Raw genomic sequence first — 9460 nt, forward strand, 5'->3', positions numbered from 1 at the left:
CTGAATAAATAGTTTCCAGTGATGTTCGGTTTGACGGTTAAAGTGTCATAAATTACACAGCTGGCTTCTCAGCAATTATTTAGCCACTAACTGATTGGCTTGCCTTGTAGTTGAGTGCCCACCAAAACCTTACAGACAAGGTGGACTTCTGCTGAACTAAAAACGCTGCAAATTGCAGCAGGTCAACAGAACAAAAGGTGGAGTCTGGCAGAATGGTTGCGTATATGCAGCACATAGATATTTGAATAAATATTTTGTGGAGCATATTAATTCTTATCCGTTGGGTAAATTCTTGATGGAATTGAGAAGGCCTATATACAGTATGAGAATATAACATCACATTTGACGTGGCGGTGGCCTGGTATCTGGGCTCAAAAAAACAAAAACTAGTTCCCTTTTCGCATCTCAATAGAAACAATAGACATGTTCAACAGGCATCACTGCCAGCACCTTTTCCAATTTATCATTAGTTGTTTGTTATCTGATCACCTCATGTGCCACTTGCACTCCACTTAATAGGGATTCCACCCTTGATGCTCTGTAAAATGTGGCCCACTGGCACAGCCAAATGGGACACAGCTACTAACTCGCATTTCTTCTCTGCATGTCTCCCAGCCTTTCCAGAGGACAGCCACCTGACTACACTCCACCCATCTACACACCTGCCCCTTTTTGACTATTCATTCCCCTCAGTGCACCGATCCATTCACACTTTGCCAGATAGTTTATTGTGTCTTAGTTTGGCAGAGCTCACTCTCTTTCTTTCTTCCCTTACTGACAGCTGATTTTGTCTTTCAGGGTTTTGTCTATTGCCCATTATTGATCCTGTCCCACTTCTGCCTGATTTCATTAGACCTGTGGCTGTTTTGACACCTTCTTGGTTTGTAATAGAAAGAGTATAATTGTCCATTGTTTATGATTTACATTAACAGAATTAAAAGTGCTTAGCTCAGATTGTACCTAACATAATCCAATCATATTTTGTTATGTAAAGTCTTGTTTATAATGTTCGGTTGCCAACAATCACTCATTCAAATTCTCATTTTGACATCAGTATTAAATTGGTTAGCGCGAAATTGAACGCAACCAATTTTAGGTTATGTGATTTATTCATCAAACCCACTACAGCTGCTTAATATCTGAGAAAAATATAAATCATGCAATTAAAATTTACAAACCAGCTGCTGTGTTTGGAGATGCACAGGCTTACTCAGCATTATTCAGCATAAAGCGCATGAGGTGATAGATGATTTTCCTTTTAGGAATATCTAATCACGCAGGCAATGGAGATGCTGATATCAGTCATATAGCAAGCTCATCGATGAGCGTAATTGTCCAGTGCAGTTGTGATTTATTTGAGTTAGAAATCATTATGTTAAAAGAAAAATAATTTCCAGAAATAGAATAATTACACTTTATGTGCTTTTGAAATAGGACTACACGCAGCTACCTTCCAAACTTCTGCAGTGTAATCAGAAAATGACATGTACTTTATGAGACTCAGAAGCCATAGAGGGGTTTAAAAGGTTTAGAGCTTGGTAATATGTCACGCACGCAACCTGTGGTTTTAATTGGTGCTTAATTGCAGTGTGGGCAGTACATTAATAACTTATTACCTTGGTCCTCTCTTGAGATACTAGCCAGACAACCTCTCACGGGCCATGTGTCATCACATCAAAACTTTGATTAAGGCAGTGGGAAAAGCACAGACCCTGATCACATTTTTGTTCAGCTTCCAGGCTGATTTAAATGTAAATTCATTTTTATTTCAGCTCCTCCCATCTTGACAGTTTCTTGGTAGCAGTGCAGAGTGGGAGTTGAATGGAAGAGGCCGATTCTGCCCAGGTAAGCATATTTAGTTTGTGAGCATTTGATTTTAAACTAATTTGAATAACTGTGTGAAAGCCAAATTGGTTTAAGTGAGCTCTGCTCTTCTGAACACCTGCAAATAGATTAGCGAATGACACTAAGTTGTTTTGCTGCATGGGGCCTCCAAGTGCTGCTTCTTCTGCTTCATAACTCTGGATTTACCTCCAAATTTTTAATACAACACCATATGTGCTTTGCAGAATATTCAATGAGCTTGGCTTGGTGTTTCACAGAACAGCAGTGAAATATGGCCAAAAAAGGGAAAATAATGCTCAGGCTAATCCATTCTACTCTCCTATGCTGGAGAGCTGTGACAAAGGTGGTTTATTACCATTACCATCAGTGTATGATTATCAATATGTATTAGAGCATCTAACCATCGAGCAAACTGCAACAGTCCATGACAGACACAAACTATGTTTTGCTCTGTCAAGGAAAAAAACATTAAGCAAAGACTCACATCCACTGGCACCAGCCCAGAAAAGCTGAATCTTCCAGAGAAATCTAATGGATATTTGTTAGTACAGGCCAGCACACACTCTGTCCTGTCAGCTTTTTGTCTGCCTGTGTGGCTCTATGATTTGTGCCCTGCCAAACTCATTGATCCACTTCTGTTCAGAACTACAGTATCACTGTCGTTGAGCTGTCTTTTTTACAGCCCTTAATTAGAACGGTCATTACCCCTCTTTATGCTAGAATGAATCAAACATGGAACTGATGAGACATCAACAAATTATGATTTCACTCTGGAAATTAAAGGAAAAAGCACACAGTAAAAATGACAAACACTGTGTCAGTTTTGATGAAATCTTGTACAATAAGTCTAAACTTTTTATACTCTAAGTGAACAGGAAAAATTAAAAGTATTTAATACATAGCATGCCCTGTGACTGTTATACTTTGTGATATGATATACTGTATCCATCATTAATTCAACTTTTCAGTTCAATTCATCTTTATTTATAAAGAGCCAATTCACAACAAAGTCATCTCAAGGCACTTTACATAATAAAGTCAAGACTATACAAGTATGTAGAGGAAATCAAACGAATCCCCCCTTGAGCAGCCCTAGGCAACAGTGGAGAACGAAAACTCCCTTTAATGGAAGAAACCTCCAGCAGAACCGGGGGGGGGGGGGGGGGCGCACCCAACATTCTAATCCTATATCATTATAACTAAGAGCTAGTTCAGGTTGACCAAGCAGCTTTAACTATAAGCTTTATCAAAAAGGAAGGTTTTAAGGCCAGTGTAAAAAGTAGAGAGGATGTCTTGACTTAGATTTTTGCTTGCCTTGTACCTCACTTGTAAGTCGCTTTGGATAAAAGCGTCTGCTAAATGACTAAATGTAAATGTAAATGTGTCTGCCCCCCGAATCTGGATTGGTAGCTGGCCCCACAGGAGTGGGGCTTAATTGCTAAAGGCTCTGCCTCCCATTCTACATAGGAAAGTCTGGGAACAACATGTAGGTCTGCATTCTGGGATCGAAGTGGTCTAACCTGATGATACTATAATATGAGGTCTTTTAAATATGATGGAGCTTGACCATTAAGAGCTTTTAGATTTCATGGGAAGCCAAATAAGAGACGCTAGTGAAGGAGAAATCTGATCTCTCTGGCTAATTCCAGTCAGTACTCTTGCTCCTGCATTTTGAATTAATTGAAGGCTTTTCGGGGAGTTATTAGGAGACACCAAAAGTAGGGAATTACAGTAGTCCATTCTAGAAATGCATGGACTAGTTTTTAGCATCACTTTGAGACAGGATGCTCCTAATTTTGGCAATGTTCTGTAGGTGGAAGAAGTCTGTTCTAGAGATTTTTTATATGTGTGTGTGTGTGTGTGTATGTGTGTGTATATATATATATATATATATATATATATATATATATATATATATATATATATATATATATATGTATGTGTGCCAAAGCTACGCCATCTAAGGTAACTATAATTTTGGAAAGCATATTTCTTATACGTTTAGGCTCAAATACAATAATTTCAGTTTTGTCTGAGTTTAGAAGTAGGAAGACAAGTCCATCATCTATAGACCTTCTGTACTGTGATGTTCTCTAAATCCTGACAGGAAATCATTAGACAGGTTGTTCCTGTACAGGTGGTCACATAATTGCTTTGAAACAACTTTTTCAAGGATTTTAGAAATAAATGGGAGATTGTATATCTGTCTATAGTTTGGCTAAATCACCTGGATCAAGACAAGGTTTTTTATGTAGAGGTTTGATCACAGTAACTTTATAGGTCTTTGGTACGTAGCCAGTTTCTAAAGATAGATTGATCAAATCTATTATGAATGTGTCTTTTAAAGGTAAAACATCTGTAAGCAATTTTGTTGGGACAGTGTCTAAAAGACATGTTGTTAGTTTTGAAGAACCAGTTGTTGAAGTTAGCTCAGCAAGGTCTATGGGTATAAATGTACTGAGGAGGTTGTCTCCTCTGATTTGCTGCTTTCTTTTTTAGAGGGGCAACAATATCTAGTATCATACACAGTGAGGCTGCAGAAGCATTTTCACCTAAGCCACTGCTGTAGTGGAATTCTTTTCTAACTGCTGTATAGTCCATTATGGTAAATTCTATTAGAAAATGGTCAGACAAAAGAGAATTATGTGGAAATACTGTTAATTTATCAATTTCAATGTGATATGTTAAGGAGAAGGTCTAGGGTGTGACTAAAATAGTGAGTGGGATTATTTACATTTTGTGAAAAAACAATTGAATCTAATAATGAATTAAACACAGTGTTGAGACTGTTACTGTCAGCATCACAAAGTACATGAATGTTAAAGTCACCCACTATAATGACTTTATCTGCACTAAGCACTAAATCGGATAGAAAATCTGAAAATTCAGTCAAAAAATCTGAATAAGGGACTGGAGTAGCAAATAGGAGTGTTTTTTTAGTTTTCCAGTTTGGCTGTGTAAAGGCTGAGTAAGGCTCTCAAATGAATTCTAAGCATGTTTAGGTCTAGGGTTTATTGGTAAGCTTGAGAGGAAGATTGCTGCTGCTGCTACTCCTCCACCTCGACCTGTGTTTTCATTTTTGGTTGAAATGGGTTATTGGGGGTTTATTGGAAATAGCGGATTGGGGAACAGACATAGTCTATTGGGCAAAGAGCAGTGTAGTTAAGATAATAAAATTCATTCAAGATAATAAAATGCACATGCTTGAAAATTTTAAATTCCATAAGAGCAGCCTTTTGTCTGTTGGAAACGTCCGATTCTATGAACATCTCACACTGTTCATACCTGTGGATGTTGTCGGGGGTTGGAGCGGAGGATGAAGGAGAGGTGAGCACATCAGGGCCACAGGTGTTTCCAGTGGTCAAACCGTCATGTTCTCAGTCAGCATCCGTGATCCCAGAAAGTTCAGTCCATCTTCTTTGAAGGACTATGTAAAGAGTCCGTGTGCGGAGGCTTGGGGAAATGAAGAACACTCTGTCGTGAAAACTCTCCCGTGAGTTGAGAAATGACACGACGTCATGTTTCAGCAGCTCGGACTGTTGGCGTTGTGTGTCATTTTTATCAACGTGTATAGTGACTTTTGTTGCCGTAGGATATTTTTTATCAGGTTTGGAATTTTCTCCGCTATGTCACTGACAGTGGCTCCAGGAAAGCAAAAAGTTTTAGCTGATTTTAAGATGGAGTCGCCTATAATCAGCATGCACGCTGCGGTGAAGAGGTGCACCGAGAAGCCGCACGTGGATTCTCTTCTGGAGCCACGGCGCTGGTAGTCATGGTGGTGGTGGCGGCGATGATGCCTGGCCTGGCGAGGCCCCGACCGCGCTCCCTGTTGTGGAGCTAGGCGCGCTGACCGTTCAGGGTGGAGCGAATACCTGTGTGGGGGCAGGCAGTCGGTGAGAACCGGTGCTGGGGTATTGGGCCTTTCCAGCTACTGGAGTAAGCAATATTTTGCTGATGTAGTGACTTCAGGTGGAGCTAATTCTGTCAAAACTTTAAAGCTATTTTTATGTCAACTAACTGGCTATTTTTCATACGCATTTATTTCTTGTTTTGTAACATTTTACAAGATAGTGAGACTGTCCTGCTTATGTAGTTTAACCAACAGTCTAAACTTAAATTGAATGATATTAATACAATTATTTGAGCTCTGATATGTGCGTAAATCTAGTGGCTCCAATGTCTATTTCTAGCATAATAAGGCGCAACACAACACAGGTAAACCTAAATGTACACAGTCTTTTATTCACCAAATTAAGATGCTAGTTTTCTGTAGTGAGACACATGAAATTATAATAAAGAGTGACCGAGCGTTTTTGAGGTCAGCCATGATGGCGCAGGGTCTGGAGCCCACGTATCGTATTATTTCGGTCTTGGACAGGGGAGAGTACTGGAAAGAGACTATTGTGTAAGTGAGACATAGAGTGGAAGTGATAGTAAACACTAGGAACGTCTGTCTGTGCAGACAGTACCGTGCATTGGTGTCTAAAAGTGTTAACATGACAGGTAGAAAACAGGTAGCTAGTAGCTACGCTCCTTTTTTACCCTGTAGGTAGTCAAGCTAAGTTAGCTCATTTACCTTAGCTTCTCAGTCAAGGCTGCTTAAACTACCGTTAACCAAAGGTCCACGTGAGGTTCACAATCAGCCATATTTGAACATTTGTATTTTACTCTCAAATGTATGCCGCATAATGTAGCTATTATTAGACATAGATGTTAGGTGCACTGTTAATGATGCAGGTTAGGTTATGGTGTATTTGAAGTGAGGCATTATAAGAAAAGAGAGCAGAAATAACTCCTCATATTTCCCAGTCAGTCAACAGCTGAGGTTATAGCTGATTTATGTTTAAAGATAGCCAGGTGATGCTCCATTTATCTAAGGTACACAGACATGTTTTCTCAGTCGATTAAACCAAACGTGATTCCCATTGTGCATGTAAATGCAGGTTTACTAGTGGTCAACTAAGGTTGTAATAACGCACATCATGGAAACAAGAAAGCCTTGGCAGTTACCAGCCTTTATCTCCTTTTGGCAGAGCTGTCCACCTCACACCGTGACCAGCTGTTGCAGCAAGGTACCACATCCCGGACTAGATGAAGCTGACGATTATCCCTTTCATCCAGCTCCTGGTAAGACAGCAAACACCTTGACCTTAAGTGTAAAAGTAGTGCAAATTACTGATATTACAAAAAAAACTCCTCATAATTACTACATTTTAAAACTGCAATCTCTCCAATTGCTAGTTACGAAAGAGGTAAATGTCTAATTTTACATTTTGATGTTTGTACTTCAAGGAAACTCTTGCAAATGCAATTTTTAATTTCAAGAGGTTATTCTGATAAAACCCAATTTAAATAAAATAAAAAAATAACAGTTTGACTTCTAGAGCTGTCAAGCATATAAAAGATACTTGGAAAAAAGATTCGCCTGTGTTTCTGCACATTCTTTGCGAGGGGCCTTCAGTGGCGGTTATGTGATATGTAATGCTTAGTGAGACAGGAGGTTCAGATATAATTACTTCTGTCAGAATTCAGTAATCCTTAGCCTGCCTGAATGCCCCTCTCAGCGGGGAAGGACAGACCAGTGTCTCATTCACACTTAAATGCTTCACTGGGTTTATTGAAATGTTTGTGCTTTTATGTCATCCTCATTCTGTTGGCGTATTATGACAAATTCTATATTTTATTTAACACCTAATGAGAAGTTACTTTTGCCTAATTAAACAATATATTTTTGGTCAAAATTGTATTAGAAAATTTTATGCTGTGTTTGTTAATAATCCAAAGTGGCAAAGGCGTCATTCCCACCCTCTGTGCGTTCAAGGAACTGAGGTGTGAAAAACAATAAATGCCTTCAGATAATGTCTCTTTTGCTTATGAGTGCCAGAAACATTTATATGCACATTTAAAATCTACTAATGGTAATGTACTGGTGTACTTAAGATTTAAAAACATGCCATGCTGAACTTATTAACTAGGCTTGAAGTATTTTTATAAGAACACATTCTTGTAAAAGTAATATTTGTTCACTGTTTACCTAATAGGAAGCTACGTCTATTAGGCATGATGTCAAGCACTAGGATTTGGGAAACATGTCCAACTTTTCCATGATCACCTTTTTAAAAATTGAATTCTCCAGGCATTTCCAATTTTAGAGGCATCTTGTATGTTTTCTTTGCCCTTGATATTTTCTCTCATTTTTACTTGCCCTTTCACTTTTTTTAATACTTAAAGCATGTCACAACAAATGTTTTGAAAAGAGAGACTGTAGACTAGGTTATCGGATAAATCTAAACCTTTCACCTTTTGCCATCTGAAACTAATATAGGACATTGTGTGAGTAGCATGCCAACACCCAAGCTCAGCTTTAGAAGTTATAGGGATGCATGGAGAAGTATCACAGCTGCCAGCCTGTAATGGAAGAGACATTAAGTGCAGACCTCGAACAGAGCCTAAATTATTATAAATGGCTAATTATTGTGGGGAACATTTAGAGGGCCTATAGCAGTAAATAATTTTTTGTTCTAGTGCGGGACTCCAACCACAGACATATTTAAAGAGCTTGCTATGTTCTTCTTCTTGTTCTTCTTCTTCTTTTCCTTTTGGCTGTGGCCTTTCAGGGGTCACCACAGCGAATCATGTGCCTCCATCTAACCCTGTCCTCTGCATCCTCTTCTCTCACACCAACTAACTTCATGTCCTTTCTCACTGCATCCATAAAACTCCCTTTGGTCGTCCTCTAGACCTGGAGCTCCAACCTCAGCATCCTTCTACCAATATATTCACAGTTTCTCCTCTGAACATGTCCAAACCACCTCAATCTGGCCTCTCTGACTTTATCTCCGAAACATCTAACATGAGCTGTCCCTCTGATGTCCTCATTCCTGATCCTGTCCATCCTTGTCATTCCCAAAGAGAACCTCATAATCTTAAGCTCTGCTACCTCCAGCTCTGCCTCCTGTCTTTTCTTCAGTGCCACTGTCTCTAAGCAGTACATCCTCTGGAACGCCTTTCTTTTCATTCTCGCTGATACTCTTTTATCACACAACACACCTGACACTTTTCTCCACCTGTTCCAACCTGCCTGCACTTGCCTCTTTACCTCTTTTCCACACTCTCCATTGCTCTGTACCGTTCTCCCTAAGTACTTAAAGTCCTGCACCTTCTTCACCTCTGATCCCTGTAACCTCACCGTTCCCCCTGGGTCCCTCTCCTTCACACACATGTATTCTGTCTTACTGGGGCTAAGCTTCATTCCTCTGTTTTCCTGAGCAGACCTCCACCTCTCTAGATTTTCATTCACTTGCTCCCTGCTCTCACTACAAATCACAATGTCATCTGCAAACCTCATAGTCCATGGACATTCCTGTCTAACCTCATCTGTCAGCCTGTCCATCACCAGAGCAAACAAGACGGGGCTCAGAGCCGATCCTTGATGCAGACCCACCTCCACCTTGAACTCCTCTGTCACACCTACAGCACACCTCACCAAGGTCTTACAGCTCTCATACATGTCCTGCACCACTCTAACATACTTCTCTGCCGCTCCAGACTTCCTCATACAATACCACAGCTCCTCTCTCTGCACCCTGTCATACGCTTTCTCTAAATCTACAAA

This window comes from Channa argus, chromosome 5, assembly GCF_033026475.1.
Source record: "Channa argus isolate prfri chromosome 5, Channa argus male v1.0, whole genome shotgun sequence".
NCBI lineage: Eukaryota > Metazoa > Chordata > Actinopteri > Anabantiformes > Channidae > Channa > Channa argus.